Consider the following 22,282-nt stretch of genomic DNA (forward strand, 5'->3'; position numbering starts at 1 on the left):
AGAAATATGACCAACAGTGGTTCGAACATATATACAAAGAATTTCTTTTTTTATGCTTCTTACTATTAGATAGGGCTCATAAATCTCATGATAGGTACCCGAATGTTCATAGTGAGCTTCGATGGGAGCTTCTCTTGAAGTAATAAAACGTTGATCTAGTCGCCACCAGAGCCACAAAGGACTATCTAAATGGATTCTTTTTTACCGATAAGCTCCAATTGCATCATAGGAATTACAAAAAAGGGGTTCTTTTTCTTTCGTATAGTTATTAGCGTCAGTTCTTCCATTTTGATAATTTTTGTGATTCCATGGATTATACCTATTTGCACAAATACCTTGGCAATTCCCGCTCGTTAATACATACAGCCTAATAAGCATATCTTGAGTTGGTACAAAAATGGGATCTCCAATAGCTGGCGATAAGAGATTCGTATGAGAAAACATAAGTAAACGAGCCTCCAAAGATAAGGGTACATGAACAGCCGTTTGATCCCTATCAAAGTCTGCATTGAATCCCCTACAAACTAATGGATGTAAACAAATAGCATGTCCTTCAACTAAAATGGGTTGGAAGGACTGTATGCCTAATCTATGTAGAGTGGGCACCCTATTCAGCAATATGGGATGCCTTTGCATAACTTCCTGAAGTATTTCCCATACAACCAACTTTTTTTCCCAAATTTAACTCTTAGCAACTCCTATGTTCGAAGCCAACCGTTGTCTAATTAAACCATGAATTACAAATGTATAGAAAAGTTCTATTGCTATTTCGCGAGGCAATCCACATCGATGTAATGAAAGTGAAGGACCTACAACAATGACAGAACGCCCCGAATAATCAATATGTTTACCAAGCAGAGTCTCACAAAACCTTCCTTCTTTGCCTTCAATTACATTTGAAAACAAATTGTAAACCTTATTATGAGCGTCCCTCATTGGTTGTCTGCGGATTCCATTATCACATTACTAATTCCCTAGCACATTACTAATTCCCTTGGCGTAGATCTACTTGTCGTTAATAGATCGATAAGAGTATTGTTTCGATAGATAATTCTTCTATAGAGTTTATTAATATTCGAGCTCATTAGTTTACCCCCATCTATATGAATAATAGGTTTCAACTCGGGAGGAAGAGCTGGTAATAGACATAAAACCGTCCACCCGAGTTCTATATTTGTTTGAATCAAATTCTTAGCTAATTCCATGAGTCTAATCAAAAAATCCCTTCTTCTTCCAACTTTTTGATCTTCCCATTCATTACCTCTGGGCCCTTCTTCCCCTAATTCTTTCCATTCTACCAACGAATAATCATAATAATTTGCAAATACAAATCAACTAATTGTTCTCGGATATCACTTGCTCCAGTAGAAATTTCTCTATTTCGAAATGTCTCGAAGCCTTGGGTAGTAAAAAAAGTGGGATGCTATATTTCCAGGATTGGATCTCATATTCAAATGAACCTTGTAATCGTAAGAAAGTGGGTTTTTTAGCTACGGGCCTAGCAAAAGAAAAATTTGGCTAGGATCCTATCGGATCTCCCCCTCTCAAAATTGGACGTGAAAGTTTCCTCTTATCTGGCTCAAGTAGTTAAACCAAAAAAGCTATAGAAAAGAAAGGGGTTTCGTTTCCACTTTCAAATTCTATAAAAACCCCAAAAATCTACTCCTCACTCAAGTTCCAAAAGAAGGTCAAGCAACATTTCATTGATTCATTTTATTTATTTCTATTAGTATATTTTCTGAATTGAATTCTTTATTTAATTATGGCATAATAAAATAAATGAAATGTGAAATTCTTGAGTAGTTTACTTCCCTTTGAATGATGAATCCCCTTAATTTTAATTAAAGTAAAGGAGGGCCTTAGAATTCATAAGGTATTTACTTGTCTATGTATCATTCCATTCAATCTTTTAGAACCTACTTCACCTCGACGGTTATGTCATGATATCCTTAAAGCCTATATGCGATGGATAGACTCCTGCAACCATGACATATTTGCTTATTTCGCTTATTTCGACAGAATTTCTTTCTAAACAAAAGAAAGGGAATGGTTAATTCCACAAAAGAAGTTTTTTTTTTTTTTTTCATGAGGTACAAATTGCTATTTATTTTTTACTGAATCAACCATAGACCAATTCCCTTTTTACTTAGGAGTATTGAACACACCCATAATTCTGAGTTTCATGTTACTCCTACCAAGAGACATGTCAGATCCAGGGCATCTTAATTCGATTGAATAGGATGACAGTTTCTCATTATGAATTTGTAAAATCATAATTTTGACCAAATCACACATCGCAATATACTAGGCCTTCTAATTCTTTAAGAGGCTTATCTAAAAGATTCGCAATATAACTAGGAATACGTTTCAAATACCGCACATGGGTTACTAGGCATGTCAGTTTGATGTAACCCATTTGATATCTTCATATCTGAGAATCAACAAAATTCAACTTCGCATTGTTCACAAAATTTCGATTCTTCTTTTTCATCTCCGATTACTTGATAATTTCCACAACCACAAATCCCACTTTTTGTAGGCCCAAAAATTGTTTCACAAAATAATCTATCTTTTTCCGGTTTATTGGTTTTGTAATGAAAAGTGTAGGGTTTTGTCACCTCTCCAATTATCTCTCCATTAGGTAGGATTTTTTTGGCCCAAGCACTTATTTGTTAAGGAGAAATTGATCCGATTCGAAGTTGTTGATGTTTATACCGATCGATCATAGAAGAAAAATTCTGATTCATTCCGATTAAGCATCCTTCCTGGAAGTTTTTCTTAGATACAAGGAAATGATTCAATTCCAGAGCCAAAGGTTGTAATTCTTGAACGAGCAATTGAAAAGATTCTAGAGCATCCTCTGGTTTAGGTATTGTTCTTCCAATGATTATAGTACCAAGTACTTCTTGGCGAGCTCTAATATGATCAGATTTATAAGTAAGCATCTCTTGTAAAATATGAGTAACACCAAATCCCTCTAGAGCCTAAACTTCCATTTCTCCTACCCGCTGCCCCCTCTGCTTGGCCCTTCCTCTAAGTGGTTATTGTGTAACAAGTGTATAATGTTCGCTAGAACATCCATGTATTTTATCATCAACTTGATGAATTAATTTCAAGATATAAGGCTTTCCTATTATAACAGGTTGTTCAAAAGGATCCCTCGTTCTTCCATTAAATATTCTGCTTTTTCCTGGATACTGGGTTCAAATACCCATGGATTCGCTGTTTGCTTTTTGGCTTCATATAATTCAGAAAAGACTAGTTTTCTCGAAGCCTCTTGTTCATATCTCTCATCAAAAGGTGCTATTCAATAATGTCTATCTAGCAAACTTCCCGCCAACCCGAGAGAGCATTCAAATATCTGGCCTACATTCATGTGTGAGGGTACTCCTAATGGGTTGAAGACCATATCAACAGGTCTTCCATCTTGCAAATAAGGCATATCTCGTCTAGGTAAAATTTTGGAAATCATACCTTTATTTCCATGTCTTCCAGATACTTTATCCCCCACTTTAATTTCATGTTTTTGTGAAATATATATACTAATCGTTTCTGGATTATAACTAGAATCCTTTTTTTTTGGATCCATCTCACATCAATAACTCCACCTCTACCGCCGATAGGTAACTTTAGACAAGTTTTCTTTGAAGTGGATACCTGAATGCCAAGGATGGTTCGTAATAATCTATCTTCCGAAGCATACGATGATTCTTTCGCCATCTGGGGCATTAATTACCTACTAAAATATCACCCGTCTCCACCCAAAACCCCAACATCACAATTCCTTTTTTGTCTAAATTTCAGAAAAAATGGGCTTCTAGATGTGGTATTTTGTTAATGATTCTTTCAGGACCATGACTTGTTACATGAGTCTGAATTTTATATTTCCGTATGTGAAAAGAAGGTTAAATATCCTCATATACCATATGCTCATTAATGAGTACCGCATCCTCAGAATTGTAACCTTCCCATGGCATATAAGCTACTAATACAGTTTTTCCCAAAGCGAGTTTGCCGCCAACGATAGCAGCACCATCCGCTAAAATTTATCCCTTTTTAATACATTTACCTCGTGCAACTTGGGGTTTTTGATGCATACAAGTATTTTTGTTCGAATGTTGATATATCACTAATGGAATGCTTAGAGTATCCCCATTGCCTGATAAAAGGATATTGTCAGCATTGGTATAAATGATCTTTCCCTCATGTTCGGCTATAGCAGGAACTCCGGAATCTAGAGCTACTTGGCATTCCAACTCAGTTCCAACAATGCACTTTTCGAACCGAGAAAGAGGAACTACGTGATGTTGCATATTAGAACTCATTAAAGCCCGATTTGCATCATTATGCTTGATTAAAGGAATGCGGGAAGCTCCAATAGAAAGTGGAAGAGAAAAAGACTTCGAAGATGAACCTGTTCCCATTCAATAGTCAAGAATTCTTGATGGTATCGAGCTGGAACAACCTGTTCTTCTTGAATACCTCGATTCAGCGCCAAAGAATTTCCTGCTGCTACCATATAATATAGTATTCATCTCTACTTGGTGATAAAGAAAGTTTTTTTTTTAATCATTTCATAAAACGGGCTTTGTAAAGACCCCCAATGACCAATCCTAGCATGAATTTCTAAGGATCCAATAAGTCCGACACTGATTCCTTCAGACGTGTCAATAGGGTAGCGTCCATAGTGACTAGGATGGATATCTCGTATCTGAAAACTAGCAGTTCACCCTGTCAATCCTCTAGGGCCTAGATAACTCGATTTTCTCCCATGAACTATTTGTGTCAATAGATTAGTTTGATCCAAAACTTGAGATAATGTGTGTAATTCGAAAAAAAGATTTATAAGTAGTTGTTAATGGAGTTGAAGTTACCAAATTATGAGGAGTTGGTATAAATTAATTTATGCCTAATTGCTCCACATATAGTTCCTCTAACCATATTTTCTTAACGAACCAGGCTAATCTGAATTGATCTTGTAAGAAACCCACTCCAGAATGAATACGTTTCTTTTTCAAATTATTCATATCGTCAAGCGTGCCTATTCCAAATTTCATTCCAATCAAATGATCCAAAGCTGTCCAATCTCTAGCAAGTAACTCTTGAATCCTAAACTCTTTGATTACTCTAGTAGCCAACTCATAGAAAGATGCAAATAGTCAAGAGCCGCTAAGACCATACTAGTATTGACTGGAGCAGTCGCCCTGAGCATAATCGTGACTCTTAATGCACTGGGGCTGAAAATGGTAATCAACTAACTAGTAGAAGTAGGTTTCTCATTGTGGTTTACCTTCTCTTTTAATGATTGTAACAGCTTTTATAGGATATGTACTCTTGATGAGCTTTTCAGTAATTACAAGCCGAAAAAGACCCCAAAAACGGTTGAGGGAATGCCTTAATCAAATGAGGTATCGACGGGCAAACCTCTAAGGATCCGGTACACAGGTTAGCCCCAGGTATGCTTGGGAGGATTTCATTCTTTTCCTTTGTTAGAGATAGAGGCGAGCTCGTAAGTCAAGTACAGAACGAGCCTTGTGTGCTCCTCCTTTTACTCTAGTCCTTCTTCAACTGCCTTGGTTGGAAGAGATTATATTATGACTGGCATGGCTTGAGGGCTAGTTGGGGAAGAGCCTACAAAGAACCATAGCTTTAACTAGGGATTGATCAGTCTGATGGTTCCTAATCTAATTGGCTACTGCAGATGATTTCACTTCTTCCGCTGACTCAACGGCTTTGGTAGTTGATGTAGCTTCAGTTTACCTTCTTCTACTGTAGGCCCATCTCACTGCTTTTCCAATGCTTCCGGAATCCTTATCTTACATCTCCCACTTCGCCTTAGAAAAAGGGTGAGGTTCATTCTAAAAGCCCTTTATTTATCAATAGTTATTCAAGGTGAAAGAAGGACCCAACTTTGGCCTTTTAAATAACCAAGAATAAGTACTCCAAGGTTTCAAAGTAGGCAGATTTTGCTATGGATCTCTAACTCTAATATGTGGGCCTGTACTAGACTAGTCTCGAGTGCTGTGCTGATGTGACTATGCTTGACTTAGGGTTTGGCTCTACTGTTTTGGGTTTTGGTCTTGCCTCCTTGCGACTAAAGGAGATGAGTGAATAGGTAAAGTACCACAGTACAAGGATCGGACTTTAATATTCCGAATCCAATACTAGCTAGATTGACTAAAAGAATAGCTAGTCAAAAGTACAAATGCAGGAAGTTGCAGTGTGCGCCTCACTCGGTTCAGTTCATTAGGCTGTTGGCCTACCAAGCATTTGCCCACTGCTCTTATGGCTTTTGACTTATTAGTGATTTTGTCCTGCTTCGGTAACTCCTTTCTTTCGCACCTGAGAATCTTTGTACCTATCTCTGAGAATAGCACCGGTCTGAGCACGATAGAAAAATGGTTATAGGTTTGAGCGTGCGCTTTGATTACCCCTTCTGCTAGCTCTTTCAAAAGGGATTAGAACTTGGACTGACTACTACAAGAAAGAGGGGTACTTACAAACCAAGGTAATTCTATTATCGGACTCATTTGCTTTTCAAGTTTACTTTAAATCCTTACTTTTCACTTCTTACTTCTAATTCCATTATGCCTCTTCCTTCTTTGCCCGCCTCAGAATATTCCTTCCAGTAGGATGAAGTCGCATTGATTGAATCAGTTCTAGTCTTTGCTGAAAAAGTGAGGCTTTACTTGATGAGTAGACCTTAGTTACCCACTTATTGGGGCCTGCAGGAAGCATAGTTTCTTTGCATTCTTTCGTCACAGTAGTTGGAAAAAGAAAAAGTCAAAGCAGCAGACTAGTAGTCCCATTATCCACCTTTAGAGATATTTTTTAAGAAGGTTCCGTTTAACACATCTTGGCCAAGCAGGAAATAAGTGCTTTGTCAGTTGAAGGTGCTCTTTTCTCTACTCCTAGACATAGGATAGAGGCTCACTCTGAATCCATAGTATCCTCTGCATCTTCTATCTCGTCTCTTGGTTTCAGGGAGCATGTGCGCAAAAGCTATCCTTTGAAAGTGGCTTTCTAGGAGGGAAGTGGGCTTCATTCAATGGAATGCTTTGTTGGTTTAGTTTAGCGGGGTCTATTTTTTCAGTTTAGTGTGGAGGGAGGCACTCTTTATTGACCTTTCAGGATCCATTTTTGAGCTTCAATCCGCCATTCAATCCTTTTATAGATGGTTATCAGACTTGTTAAGATCTCTTCTATGCTAAGAATAATCTGTGAATCCCCACTTTGATTGACCTTGATCGGTCATTGCTCCTAGCCTCGTAGGCTTCCCAATTCTCAACCTTCACCTACACAAGTGGTTTTAGAATCCACATTTTGTTTGAGAAGTTCTGTTAAGTTTTTAGTAGCAGTCGACGACCCTTTCTTCACTTCACATAGCTTTTCGTCTCCTTGATAGCTGGAAGTTCTCAAAAAGTATGAAAAGCTAGAGGACTTTGTACCATCCATTCCAGTGTGGTTGGATTTTGTTCAACAGCCCAAGGACTTGGAGCAAACCTTTTGTTATTTCCACTGCTTGAAGTGATTGTTACGACCATAAAGAAACGATGAATCCCAACTACAGATATATAAGAGCCAAAACTGCTAAGGGCATTCCATCTAGTGTAAGCATCTGGATAATCTAGAATGCGACGTGGCATACCCGAAAGCCCTAAGAAATGCATGGGACAGAGGGTCAGATTAACCCCGAAAGAAGTGATCCAAAAATGGATTTGACCTAAAGTTTCAGGGTATGTCTGACCAAAGATTTTACCAACCCAATAGTAAAATCCTGCAAATAAAGCAAAAATAGCTCCCATAGAAAGTACATAATGGAAATGTGCAACCACATAATAAATATCATGTAGAGCAATGTCTAGCCTTGAATTTTCCAAGACTATTCCAATGAGTCCTATGGTGTACAAAAAGATGAACCCTACATCAAATAACATGGGTGTTTTGTATTATATCGAACCCCCCCACATGGTAGCGATTCAACTAAAAATTTTGATTTCAGTGGGGACAGCTATGATCATGGTAACTGCGGTGAAGTAGGCATCGGTATCAATGTCTAAGCCCATAGTAAACATATGATGAGCCCAAATAAGAAATCCAAGAACATCTGTACTGATCATGGCATAAACCATGCCTAGATACCCGAAGATCGATTTTCCCGAAAAAGTCAAAACGATATGACTTATGATACTGGATCTAGGTAGAATGAGAATATAAACTTCAAGGTGCTTCTCTCTTCTACTAATATAAGCAAATGAATAGAAGAAAGGTGGACTATATCATCAACTTATTCCATTTGTCTAGGAAAGCTAGCCATACTTTATGGTGAATAATACTTGATTTAAAGTAATCTAGTATCATGATAACATCTTTTCGACTTTGTACAAACCATTGATAGTAACCATTTTGACTACTATCAAAGTAGATATTTCCTCTAAATACTACCTTATAAGACTCTACATCTTGTAAAAGTTTATTAGTTACTTAAATACTTAGTTGAGGTAGTTGATGCTTCATAGTGATACCAATGGTACCATCAACATCAAAGAATCCTGCAAACCAATTTGATTGAGCATCTAGTGTAATAGGTAGAATTACAGGGATATCATGTACTTTACAGACACGATGTAGTTGAAGTAGTCGTGCTGAATATCGAATATGACCATTAATACAATTCATTAGTTTAATTATACCAAGTTGATTATGTAGTCGATAGCGATAAGCTTTAGAACTTGATTGCATTTTAATACTTCCACCAAGCATATGTTGGATATATTGTAGTAATGGTAGATCTCCAAGTCCCATAGTAATTTCAAGAGAAGTATATCCTTGTTTACTAACTTGAAGAGTTCCATCACCATCGATAATTCCAGCTAGCCACTCATAGAAGGATTTAGGATAAGTTGTTGCGCGTGTAGTCTCTGAGGTTCCTACTGATTGTGTCGTTGGTTACCTACTGATTGTGTCTTAGATACTCCATTTTTACTAGATCGGGGTTTTACTAGAAAACCACTTATGAACATAGTAGGAGTACCATTAAGCAGACAGCCCCAGCATATAGCGCAATGTGTATTCAGATTTTCATCTCAAAAGGGACATTTAAAACCGAAGAACCAAAAGAGATGCTACTATAATATGAGGTCTCCCCCTCTAGCGGGATCATAAAAGGTTGTATTAAAGTTTCGATCGGTTAATAACATGGTAATTGCCCCTGCCGATATCGGAAGTGATAATAAAAGTGGGAATACTGTCACTAGAATGGACCACACAAATAAGGGTGATCCATGCATAGTAATTCCAGGTCCACGCATGTTGGAGATAGTTGTTATAAAATTGATATAACCTAAAATGGATGAAACACCAGATAGATGAAGACTAAAAATTTCTAAATCAACAGCTCTTCCAGAATGGCTGGTAATACCATTTAAGGGTGGATAGACCATCCACCTAATGCCGCCACCCACTTCTACTAAGGCTGAGCTTAATAGAAGCAAGAGACTTGGTGGCAACAACCAGAATGAAATATTATTTAATCATGGAAATGCCATGTCAGGTGCACCTATAAGAATTGGAACAGACCAATTACCAAATCCACCTATCATCGCCAGCATAACCATAAAAAATATCATTAAAAAAGCATGAGCCGTTATTAAAACATTATAATGTTGATGATTCCCACCAAGAATTTGATCTTTGAGTCATGCTAATTCCATACAAATCAGTACTGAGAAGCATGTGCCCATCACTCCAGCAATAGCACCGAAGATGAAATATAGAGTCCCTATATCCTTGTGGTTAGTGGAGAATAGCCATCGGACCGGATTTGTCATAAAATTGAGATTTTTTTGTTTCCTTCCTTATCAGAGAGAGGCCCTTAGGGAGCGGGGCTTATTTATTGAAAAGGGAAGGGGGGGGGGGGGGGTGGTGTTGAAAAGGTGGTAATCTTGCCACCTTGTGCAAACCAAAATCCACCAAGGTTTGCACCCTCTTTCTTTCTTTAAAAGAAATATTTTATTGAATGACCTAATGCAATATTTATGTCTATGTTTTATGTTTCTTTTAATATCTTTTGAATGCCTAAGTTTTAGTGTATTTACCTTAGGAATTGTCTCTTTGTTGGGTATTGATTTTATTGCGTAGAATGGCTCTGTGCTGGAAACAGTGTTTCTAGCAACATAGGTCCATTGTTACGGCTGGAGTTCTATGAAATTTTATAACAAGTTTATTATTTTTGGATATGTTGTAGTAGACATGTAAATGAAAATATAGAAAAAAGAATGACTCAAAAATGCCTTGGGAAGCCCAAGATATGCAGGTTGCAACTTGGCATAACTGCTGAGATTTCCTGCAGTTATGGCACACGGGTTTGAGATAAATTGGAGGCCTTACCCAATTCTTTTGCACTTGGTAGTCTCCAGATTTCATATTTGATATTTCAACATGCCACAAGCCAAAATTCAAGCAATTTTAATGAAGATATCCCAGCCTTCCATCTGGTCAAAGTAGTAGTATAAGATTAGGTGGAGACAGTTGTCAACGCAAGGATCTTACTTCGAAGCAATCTCTGGAGTTTTCCCTTCTCCAAACGGTCTTGCAAGAAAATAGGATTTCATGTTGAGCTCCAAATATATGCTATTGGGATAGGATGGCTCCTACTAGCTCTCCCCCCCTAAGAGCCACACATGCGAGTTCCCCTGCATACGGCTCAAGTGGCAAAGGCCCTTTCCTTCGTGCTTGGTAAGCACTTCGTTGTAAGTCAAGCTTACTGCTAGCCGATAGGTGGCTAGAGCCAACCTTCGACCGCGACTACTCGTTGCTTTTGGTGCCTTATTTTGTCACCCGAGATCCAAGTTAGCACAGGCAAAGATCTCTTAATTCCTCGTGGCCAGGCCGACTTGGAATCAAGCTACCTGTCGCCTATCTAACCCCCTTTCTTATTATTAGTAAGATAGGTTGCCCCTTTCCCCTTTCTCTAATAATAAGGTAAGCTTCGAGAACTCCTTCCAAGTGAGCCTTCACTTTTTGGATCATCTTCTGCCCAATGCGGTACCCTCCTATTTTTTGGTTCCCATTGGGTTTACCTTGTTTACAGGTCGACCCCATGGCAGTAAGAAAAGGCCATCTTGTGCTATACTCCAGTGATCTCTTTCCTACCAAGGCACACAAACTCCCATCGTGTCCCAGATCACATTTCGTGAATTGAAAGGGGAAGCCTACTCATCCATCAACTCCTCTCATAGATCGATGCGGTTTACGAAGCGTCTAGGTATAGTTCACTCACGTTGATAAATCAAAAGCTTTGCCACCACTCCTTAAGGTTACCTATTGTATCATACACTTCTTGCATTGTTTCCCATGCTTCATATCCCCCTATTTATTTCTTCTTAAGGTAAGGTAAAGGGCCAGGCATGGTGGGGTAGGAGCATTCTGTCGACAATTGATTAGACCAAGAAGTTTTATGTCCTCCAAGTCGCACGGCGTTTTAACGGAAAGAACTTCTTGCGCAATACATGCCTTTCCGTTTTTATGACTAGAAAATTTTTTTTATTTCCATTTCAAATTGTTCTCTAGACTTTTTATCATTATGAGGTGAGCGTAACATAGTATATAAGACTCGTGATTCAGGCAATCCAATCTTCCGTGTGTAAGGCGGAAGCACCCAAAAATGGTTTTTAAAAAATGGGTGATCAAAAGATCGAATCACCATGCATATCTTGGTGGTCGTTACTTTTGGCGGTCTTTCTTTTTGGCTTACTCCTCTTCCTGTTCTATTGATTAGAAGCATGCAGTAGTGCCATGCTGGAAAGAAATTTGAGTTAAAGGACTAAGGCTCTCCCCCCCTCCCTTTAACAAAATGAAAAAGAAGTAGGACTAAACTGAGAGTTAGCAGCATAAACAAAGATGGATTTGTGAATAAGAAACACAAGTCCAAAGGAATGGAAAATTTCTCAAGTGGGTTGTTGGGTCCCACAAATTGATGGGAAAAGGCATCCTTGGCGCTTTCAAACCATTCACTGTATTCCTTTTTCTCATGGAGGTCATGCAAAATTCCATGCAAAGTGGACGGATTTGATGATTCTCCGTGCACCTGCTAGCCTAATACATGGGCCTCCTCATTATACAGCTCGAACCATGTATCTTTCGTAATGTTAATGACTTCTTCTTCGATCTGTCCTTGGACTGAATCCACCTCCATCTCTGTTTTTGGCGAAAGGACGTCGTGAAAATGAAGATAGGAAATTTCTGAGGCAGATTCTGAGGATGAAGGAGCATCCCCACTAGGATGCGAAGGCCCCTCTTCCCTAACCGGAGGGGGGGGGGTAGATAAAGTGGGGCAATTGAGGTCAAAAAGAGGAGTGCAAAGTGCTTCCTATGGACGGTGTCTTGAGACAAAGATGCAGATGCTTGAAGTTCCTCGGTTCTTGCATATATAGACTGGAGGGATTCGAATTGGCGTTTCATGGGTTGGATTTGACTTTTTCTATGGAATGAGCATTGTGAACAATCTGTTTCAAAAAGATAGTTTGAGAATGAATGAAACTTTAACCTTCTATTGGAATATGGAATGGATCAAAGAACTGAACAGTTTCCAATATCGACAGCAGTCCCCGCTAAAGCAATTGTAGTAGCTCCGGCACCCACTGATTTTGCACCTTCTAACATCTCGAGTTTAGAATTCTTGTCATGCTTTTTTCATTCACGATTCTATGTTATGGATTCCTCGTCGATTCTTCTCCTCATTCCTTTTTTCTTGGGCATCCCACTTTGAATGAATGCTTTGCATTCTTTTGGATCTTGTACCCACGGAGTAGTACACTTAAAACCAACCCAATCTCGACTCAAAAAAGAAAACTACAAGGAACTAGATGATTCGATGTCGGATAGCCTGAATCTAGCCTACGATCCTATCTCGCTTCTTGAAATTTATCTCACTTATCTTATAGGCTTTGACTTATTTTCTTCTTAGTTGAGGAAAGAACGATCTTATATACATCATCAGTGTACTTACTTCAACACAAGAAGTGTGGGAATCCTCGATAGAAGCACTTTCTTTGTCTTGGTCCCAATTCAATTGCACCCGCTATAGCATTTCAAATAAGTGGTTATTAAGTTCACGGAACACAAACTGAATCTTCAAGTTTAGATAGCAAGATAGTGAATAGTTATCAATATGGCCATGAAGCTGGGTGAGAGTGTGTAGTGAGGGATATTGGGATAGGTCAAGTTCCAGTGGGGATCGGATCTTTGCATCCTACTAGTGAGTCCTCCGCCGTCACTTAGGTCATCTGATAGCAAGGAGACTAGCCGCTACACTAATCCCAGAGTCTGATATCCATCTTCAGCTTCTCAGCTTCGGAGGTGAATGCTCATATAAATAAGAGATGCCTAAAGTCCAAAAGCATGACTCAAGGAGCCTCTTCTTTTAAAGCTCAGTCAACCTTTAGTTGCTTTCATAGAAAAAAAACTTTCTATGGGAAGAACGATAGGGGTACTGATCATTATCAGAATCTGCTACTGAATAAGAAGAACCTTTTCAAGATTTCTGGGATAAATAGACTTTCCTTCTCTATACGTAGAGCCTTTCTGTCCTAGATGATGGGGCCTTGAAGAAGTTATCATCTTACTATACGATGCCACCCAAAGCAATAGGAATAGAGAACGGGACTCCGTTGAACATATCAATATACATTTCCTTTCCTTACTGCTTGCACAAACAAAAAACAAAGCAAAAAGCACCTCACCTGATTCTCAAATGAAGGCTTCGTGATGTTAAATTTTAATTGAAACCTAGTTTTGACTCAACACAGACGTTGGCGCATCACTTTAATGTTACATATGTGCATGAAGGCGTCGACCAATTTCAGTCTCTTTTTAATCATTCGTTCAGTGAACCCGGACAAAACATTGGCTAAATGGATTTAATTCGCTTAAGAGGGCTTGGGACAATCGAGGTCTCAAACATCCTCATTTTTTCTGTTCGCAACTTTCTTTCAATTGCTGGGGTTGCCTTCTGTTGGTGGACCACCCAAACAATGCATTTAAAATAAAAAAGAAAACTCCCTCATAAGATGTTCACCTATTTAGCTTTATATTGTTGTTGCCAAAAAAAATGAAAAAGAAAATATGTTATCGTTTATTTGAATAATCTCATGCATACTCTTTTCTTTTCTAGAGCGTTCTGAAATCTAAGAAAAAGACAAGGCAAGCAAATACCTAAGAGCGAAACCACCTTCAAATTGAACAACACATACAAATAAAGGATTTTTTTATACAAGTGTATGGTAGGCCGGGGGCACGCTTGCTTATAAAAAATTGGAATTGTATGATAGCTTAGGTCTTCTACTCTTTGTTGAAGCTATCATGTCGTATGGATGGATGGGGTGCGGCTGAGCTTATTTCTTCTCTTCTCTATCATTTTTGGTGGATCCTTTCTTTCTTTTTCTATATGCAAGATAAAAGTGGTGTTGTGCGGTAAGTAAAAGTAGACGAATTGCTCATGGTTTGCTTAATTGGCCATAACGGCAGGCCTTATTTCCTTTATTAGTTTTAGAAAAATACTAAAAACAAGGGGCTTTCGAGCAGCTCTTTTAACTGCCACCTAATCTCCCAACAAGTTGCTTAGTTTAGTAGCTCTTTGGCTTTCGAGAACAGGGTGTACCAGTTCTTGAGAGCGAAGACTAAAGAACCTACTATAAAGATAAGGTCCCGAGGACTTATTCTGAGTGAAACAAGGCCAACTGCAGCTCAATTGGAGGAAAGAACTATGAGGTGACCCCTAAAATCCCAGCTAGTTTGGGCTGGCACTTTTCATTCTTCAATTCATTCGGGTTTTATTTATTTTATTTTTTTGCTTCCAAAAAGGTGTTTTGAGAAAGAAAGGAAGAGGTCTTGTTTTTGTTTTCAAAATTCTCTCATAAGCAGCCCGATCACGTTTGTTGACCTCCTTCGTCATTTCTGTTGGTGGGAATGGCCTCCTCCTTTCCTTGTACAAGCATGTTGCTTAGTGAAATAGAGCCGGGGGTCGCACAGCTTGCTTGACGCATCCTTTCTTTCTACCTTATTAGCGTTAGTAGGTAGGACGGACCGGTTAATTTCCCCTGGGTTGTTGATGTAGTTGCTTGTAGTTTTCTTTAATTTTTATTGAGTTGCTAGAAATAATATATAACCAACTACATAGTTCAGGAGAGAGAATCAATATTCAGTAGTACACCCCGTTCACTGGGCTCTGTTGAAATGTGGTGATCTTGCCACAATGTGCAAGATATACAGAGGAAGCAGCAGCAAAAAGAATGGCCAAATTTGGAGCTGGGAAGGCTGAGTTAAGCCCAAAACAATCTGACCCTTGTGCAGTGTTGTTGCCCAGAAAACTGGGCAAAACTGCCTCGGGTTTGATTACTTTTGAATGGGTAAATGGACTTTGTTTTATCTGGTTTTTGGGTAGAACATAGTTTAATATTCAAAAATGCTTCCCTCCAATTTTCAAGTCAAATGGAGCTGGTTTTCAAATTCAAATGCCTTAGACAAGCTGAATTGCCCATTAAAGAAGGTTTCTTGCATGCCCAGCACATTTATTAGAGTTAGTTGAGGTAGTTTGGCTTGGTTGGTTACTTTTAATGCTTTTGTATTTATTGCTCATTATGGAAGCATGCCTTATTGTCTTTTTGATGTATTTAAAAGTATGAAAATTGTAATGAAAAACGTTGAGAAAGAAAATATTCAAAAACAGATTTTGAAAAACAACATTTTTGGCTCTCTTTCTCTCATCTACTACATTTTGGTTTCTTCTTCTTCCCAAAAGCTAACAACCTTCTCAAGAACCCTAAATCTCCATTAAAACCAGAAACAAAACCTAAACAAACCCAAAAAAAAAAAACAAAATCAAGAACCAAGAACCAAGAACCAACAACAATCATTCTTGACTAACACCTTGAATGATTGTGCTCTAGGGTACAACAACATAAACCTACACCAAATTCCATCAGGCTCTACCACTGCGGGACCCATTTATACTCAAAAGAAGCGTTTAATTTGGATTCTGGCTCAGAAAGAATGCTAGCTATATGCTTAACACATGCAAGTCAAATGTTGTTTTTGGCGAGCTGGGCAGAAGGAATAAAAACCTGTGCCAGCATCGCTGATGATGCAGAAAGCTTTTTTTTTTTTTTAATAGAAAGAGAGTCAAGGGGGCTTCCTCGGGCGATTCTGTAACCGCATGCAGCTTAGACCCGACTTAATGATGGCTGCTCATGAGATCGCATGAGGCCACTCCGATTATGAGTCTGAGGATGCGAAGATAGCAGCCCTGAAAAACCTTCCATGCTATCTTAAAGCAGAAAGGCAAAAAACCTCCATTTTGAGACTGTGACCCATCACAAATCATTTTCTCACTGATTTAGTGAGATAAGTGTTAAATTATCCTCCATAAGACTTTTAATGTTTTTTAGGGCTTGGGTACGAGAACATAATTGGAAGAAATAAGGGTCAAAGTTTAGACCGCTCATAGTAGTTCTACCTATGGAAAAGATCCTCAAAGAGTAGACAACCCGTTTATGATTCGAGCCGAGAAGACTTGTAAAAGGAAGGATCAAGAATCTCATATATTTCAAGAGCTTGATCAGTTGCCGATGAACAAGTAAGAATTGCCTCAACAAAAATTGATGGAATCGGACCTAAAAAAGCCATTCAGGTTTGTTATCGATTAGGTATCAGTGGGAACATAAAGATAAAAGAGTTAACTGAGTATCAAATCGACAAATGGAACAAATGATAGGTCAAGATCATGTTGTTCATTGGGAATTGAAAAGGGGAGAATGAGCAGACATCGAACAATTAATTTCTACTTCTTGTTATCATGGAATTCATCATCAAGATGGATCGCCCTTACGCGGTCAACGAATTCAGACTAATGCTAGGACTTGTCGCAAGAAAATTCAGAAATGAAAGAAGTCTACCGAAAGCCTTTGATACTTGTTTGATCAATCATGCTGATAGCTTCAATAGTTCACTGAAATTTCTTTTTGTTTTTGTATTTTTTTTTTCACTAGAAACTAATCCAGTATACGTATAGTAGGCCTCCTTCGCCACTCCATTAGTGGCTCGGCTTGGTCTTGCTCCCTTCCCCTGCTTATCGTATCAGCTCGGCTTCGTCCTAGAAGCTACTGTTTCTGCCTCTCTAGGCTTCGCTATTGCTTATGATTGGTATGTGGATCTCTCTACGTAGTGGTCGGCCTTCTAGAAGCTTTGCCAGAAGCGACTAGTCGCTTCCCAAATGCCTTTTTACTTTTTTTATGGAAAAGTCTTTCCAATGCCGCCTTCCTTGCCGCCAATGTACACTACTAGGAAGCTACCTTGCTTGCTTGCATTCTAGAAACAGTAGCTTCTGCACCTTTCCCTCTTGTTGTAATTGATGAATGATTGTGACAGCTCTTCAAATCCTATTTAGTCTGATTAGATATGTCATTGAAACAATCCGTTCTGTCTCTGTTTTATTTTTGGATTCTGAGGGTCGATCCTAACATCATTTATGAGGAGTTGGATGACTCATCCTTCTCCTCAGATAAAGATGTCTCCAACGCGGTAAGAATGACTTTTTCTATTGTGATTTTTTTGGCAGGTTCGGTCAGGAGGGACAAAAGAGAGATGCTTTCTATCAGTTAAAAGCTGATAACGCCCCCCATGCTCCCACGGTTTGCTCCCCAAGGAATAGAAAGGGAGGACCTGGGGCCAGAGCAAGATGGGTTGGGGTATAGAGCTGTAAGCACAGTGGGGGGTGACAGAGGATGTGCTTGTACAGTTCAAAGAAGGGTATGATCAACTCGTTGATTGTTGGGAACTTTCACTCCTCTATATTTGAAATATGCCTTTCTAAGAGCATTATGATCTGCAGCTCAAATGGTCCTTTATGAAGTATCTATTGGTCTTATTCTTATTGTGCATCTAGTGAATGCGTTTGGATCTACGAAGGCAATCACTTGGATGTTCCCCTAACCCAACCTGGGAAAGGACCGGAAGGAACTGCAGCATGGGGAATGTTCGCGTCTTTTCGCAAGGCTCATTTTGAGTTGTGGGTCATAGGGCATGCATCTTTATCTGATTAAGGGCCGGGGCATAAGGATCCTGGTACTATCTAGGTGCGAAGAACCCTGAAGGTGATTGGAATGAGCAGAAATCTCACTCACCGGCCTAAATGACCAGCAAACACTTAAACATGAGAGTAAGGGATCACCCAATGAATGGATGAGCTCCAAGCAAGTAGGGAGGAGAGAGAAGGAAGCAAGAACCATGCTTTCAGAGAAGTGGTGGTCTGAATCTTATCTGAACTGTGAGAATAACTGACTAAGCCATGCCATAAGGGTCATTCTCCAAACGGGATGGGGCCAAGCCTTTAGGTTGTTTAAGTGGGTTGGGTGACAGATCAGCCATAGGAGTACTCCAGGATATAATATAAACTAGGGCAACAAATGTCACACATACGATGATGCCGCCTGTTTTTTTTTCGTGGAAGTCCCTGGCAGAGGAAAGGACTGTAGGTTATGGCGCGTTCCGCTTCTTATCTAGAGAGAGGCGCTGAAATTGTTCCTATTAGGTCGTGTATGGCAGTCGGTATAGATGAATAAAGGTGGGCCACTTGAATGGGACCTAATCCCTTATTTAATAGGCGGCAAAGTTGACTAGGAAAGGGGCCTAGCTGACTGATGAGTGACTTTTGTTTGAGCCTTTAGAAAAAGGCTCTCATGTGGAGCTAAAACGGCTAGCTACATATAAGTATAGCCAAATCCAGATGAGACGGGACAGATGGTCAGAGGTCGCAGCAGGACTAGGTGCTTTTTGGGGCAGGGCACTCTTCATTCTTCATTTGAAACTAATGAATGTCGGGTTGGGGATTCTGCCTTGTTATCAAAAAGGGAGTTGGGTAAAGTAGACTCCCTCCTTGGATGAGCATGGGGCTTAGTTAAGTAGAATCGGGTTGCATTGCTTGATGCCCTGATCGAAAACGAATCAGTGGGGCCATGCCAGTACAACTGAATATGCGTTAGAAGGGTCAATCCTTTCCCTACAACACCAAAAAGAAACCGGGCTGAACTTCTCAACCCGCCGGCTTCCATAGAACAATATCATGGCAATATAGACCTAAGTGGTCATATTGGATCTTTGGGAACCATCATAAGTACGGCCGGCCTATATTTAAATGAGAATGTTGTGTCGTCTAGCGGAGCCTAGAAGAAGGTTACTCGCACAGACAGTTGACTCCTTTTCAATAGAAAGGAACAGTCAAACCAACCCAGTTGGCCGGCCAATCTCAGAGATCTTATTGGCCGGCAAACCGGAGACAGACAACCATGGTCTCGACCTTACCAGCACCGGAGGTGTACTAATCAATGAACCCCGAAACCTACTTTCTTTTCTGACAAAATAAACGAAGCCTAACCGGTCACGACATGTTGTTGATATTGATTGACTTTGAGGGACTTTCGTTGACTGAATCCATCTATAAACCTAGAACCTGGCAACCTTCATAACCAAAGCATCATGACAACATCCAAAGGTGACCTTTGGATTTTTAAGTAGAGGGAAATGAGGCGCATGTAGGAATGCCAACCACTACTTAAGCCAATAGTGGCTGAGAGAAAGTGAGCAGCACCTTGTATAGGTTGGGTGGAGCTTGAAGAAGTGAGCCCCCATCAGAGAAAGCCATTGCGCATTAGCCTAGCTGGCTAGCATTTTCAGCTATTATGTTAGTTGTAGCGTGCCTTCCCTCCTTCTCTCATTTTAGAAAGATTTGGTAGTATTTTCTTATGATGACCTGGTCGAGAGAGTACGATACATCGGTGTAAAAGACTGAGTGGGATCTATGAGGTTGGTTATATTAAGGCCTGGCCGGAAAGTGTTAATTCTTACCTCTATCATCAGCTCGGGTTTTGCTTTCCGTTGTGGACGATTTTTGAGGTAGTAGTATTTGAGGTTGTTGATGGAGGCCTTCGAAGCTAGCGCTTCTGCAGTCGGGTCTTGCAATGAGTTTCCTTATAGCTCCGATTAAATTAAGCAGCTCCCACTAAGGGCACAGGATAGATGAGATCTGTCGTGGTGCTGTTGCATGCTTCTGATTAATAGGAAGAGGATGATTCAGCCAAGAATAATGATGTATCTACTTATAGTTTTTTTTACCCCTTCTCAGTAGTTCCGTAGCAGGTTTTTTCAGATGTTTTCTAAGATTAGAAGGAACCGCTATAATGACTACGGGCTGAAATCTTGTGCTCTTTGGAATTGTGATTTTCGGCTTTCTATTTCTCTTTCAGTGTTACTGTTTATGATTGAAAAAAAAAAAAGTAAAGCTTTATACTTGTCTTTATTTTGTATTTATCAATTCCATTTTTCATCTTTTTTTATTCCTTTTTTCTCCACATCTACTTATTCTCTCACTACGGTCTTCATTTGGGTTATCCTTTCTTTTTCATTTTGAGTGTGGGGGGAGGGCAAGCACTTCCTTTTTCAGCCCAGAGGGCTTATCCTCATGGAAGGAAGATTCATTTGAGATACATGCCTTATTGGAGTCTTTTTCCAAAATAGAAAAGGAGGACACGTCGGTGAATTCTTCGATCCCTGGGGTGGTGCGCAATGGGGTAGGACCATCCCACCAACCACCATCCTCTCATCTCCCACCTAATGAAATGGAGGAGGAAAGGGAAAGGGAGATTTCCACTAAAAAGCTAACCAGTGTTCTGGAAAAGCACCTACAAAGGTACTGTTCCACCCCCCATTAGAGGAATATCCACAATTTAAATATGAAGAGAATTTAAGTTATTTGGCAGAAAATATGGCCATTTCCTTTTATGACGTGGATTCCAAAACAAGCCAGGAGATTAAGCATCTGGCCAATTTCGATAAAGTGAAACATTATCGAAAGGTGGAGAGTTTTTTAAAGAGCTTTTTAGACCAGTATTCTAATGGGTGGGCTTAAATCATTTATTTGTATGGATCCGTTAAGGTGAAAGCCAAATCGGTTGGTTCGAGGACCCATTGGTCAAAGGAAAGGGAAGGTCCTGATTTCGAGACGGAGCCATATGATGCGAGGGTGTCACATACGGTTCCCTTGAGAGGGGTGTGATACCACCACCTATCAGGACCGATGAGTGGTCCATGGAGCTGCATCCCTACTCACCTGGTCCATGCACATCGCTTTCTCCAAGAGGTTGGCCGTCTATCCTAGATCTTCCCATTTTCAAGAAGATCCCAGGCTTGATCCAGTTTAGTATCAAGGTGATTTTGTTTTTGTTCCCATATATATGGGTTCGTGCAGCATTTCCATGATATCGTTATGATCAATTAATAGGACTTGGCCGGAAAGTGTTCTTACCACTATCATTAGCTCGGGTAGTCACCGTTTCTGATGTTTTAGTCACCTGTGAATGGCTCCCTTAATTATGTGCAAGGAATTTCCCTCTTGATTAATGGGAAGCGGGTTAGTCCCCGAAAATGCTCGTTCCTTTGTCGTTGGGGCAAAAAATTTGACTTGCTCGTTCCTAGGAACTCAGTAACGTGGCCAGTAAGTCAGCGAGCATTGAGGTAGGCGGACATATATTTTTAATTGCTTTAAGTCGATAAGGCAAGGAAGGAAAAAGAGGGAAAGTTGCTCTATTTAAAATTCTAAAAAAGAATTTAGGCACAGTACAGCCTTTTCCACAGTTACAAAAGCCTTTGCCGTGGATAACTGCTTTGAAATATTAGCCCGGATTATGCTTTCAAATCAATAGTTCATGAATGTAGTACCTCCTCTAATCTTTTGTTTGAACAAGCCTTGTTACTACAGTTTGTTACTAAAGAAAGAATGTGCTATACTATCGACGAGATGAAGTGAAGCAAGAGAAGAGTTCTGACAAAGTGATTGATCCAATTAAGATAAGATCGATAGATAGAGAATGGGACAGGACCAACACTAACAGGGGACATAGAACATATTTTTTTAAAGGAATTGCTAGACAGAACTAAAAGCTAGAAGAAAGATGATCGGGGGCCGGGAATCGAACTATTAAATGAAAATAAGGACCGATGATCATCAATAGACCTTTTAAATATTATTACTTACTAGTTTTGATCATTTGCACAGATTTGTTGAAATAAGGTCTATATTCGCATTTGAATTGACCTTTCGTACTAAGGACAAGCTATGAGATGGTTTTTTTGGGCTTTCAACTAAATCAAAGAAACAATGGAGAAGAACTAATGGATAGACCAGTTCGCATTTATTGGAATGAAAAGAAAGAGAAGGGGTTCACAGGCAGAG

At 39.5% G+C, this 22,282-nt stretch overlaps 4 pseudogenes; 1 reads left to right on the plus strand and 3 right to left on the minus strand.

Moving 5' to 3' along the window:
* Window positions 1–2,672: 2,672 nt before the first annotated feature.
* On the minus strand, window positions 2,673–7,138 carry LOC125419786 (DNA-directed RNA polymerase subunit beta-like; annotated as a pseudogene).
* A 64-nt stretch (window positions 7,139–7,202) lies between these two features.
* Window positions 7,203–9,443, minus strand: LOC107424504 (cytochrome c oxidase subunit 1-like; annotated as a pseudogene).
* On the minus strand, window positions 8,275–9,023 carry LOC125419797 (probable intron-encoded endonuclease aI2; annotated as a pseudogene).
* Window positions 9,444–16,550: 7,107 nt separating the features above from the next.
* On the plus strand, window positions 16,551–21,420 carry LOC132804463 (NADH-ubiquinone oxidoreductase chain 1-like; annotated as a pseudogene).
* The last annotated feature ends 862 nt before the right edge of the window (window positions 21,421–22,282 follow it).

This window comes from Ziziphus jujuba, chromosome 7 (genome assembly GCF_031755915.1).
Source record: "Ziziphus jujuba cultivar Dongzao chromosome 7, ASM3175591v1".
NCBI classification, from domain to species: Eukaryota; Viridiplantae; Streptophyta; class Magnoliopsida; order Rosales; family Rhamnaceae; genus Ziziphus; species Ziziphus jujuba.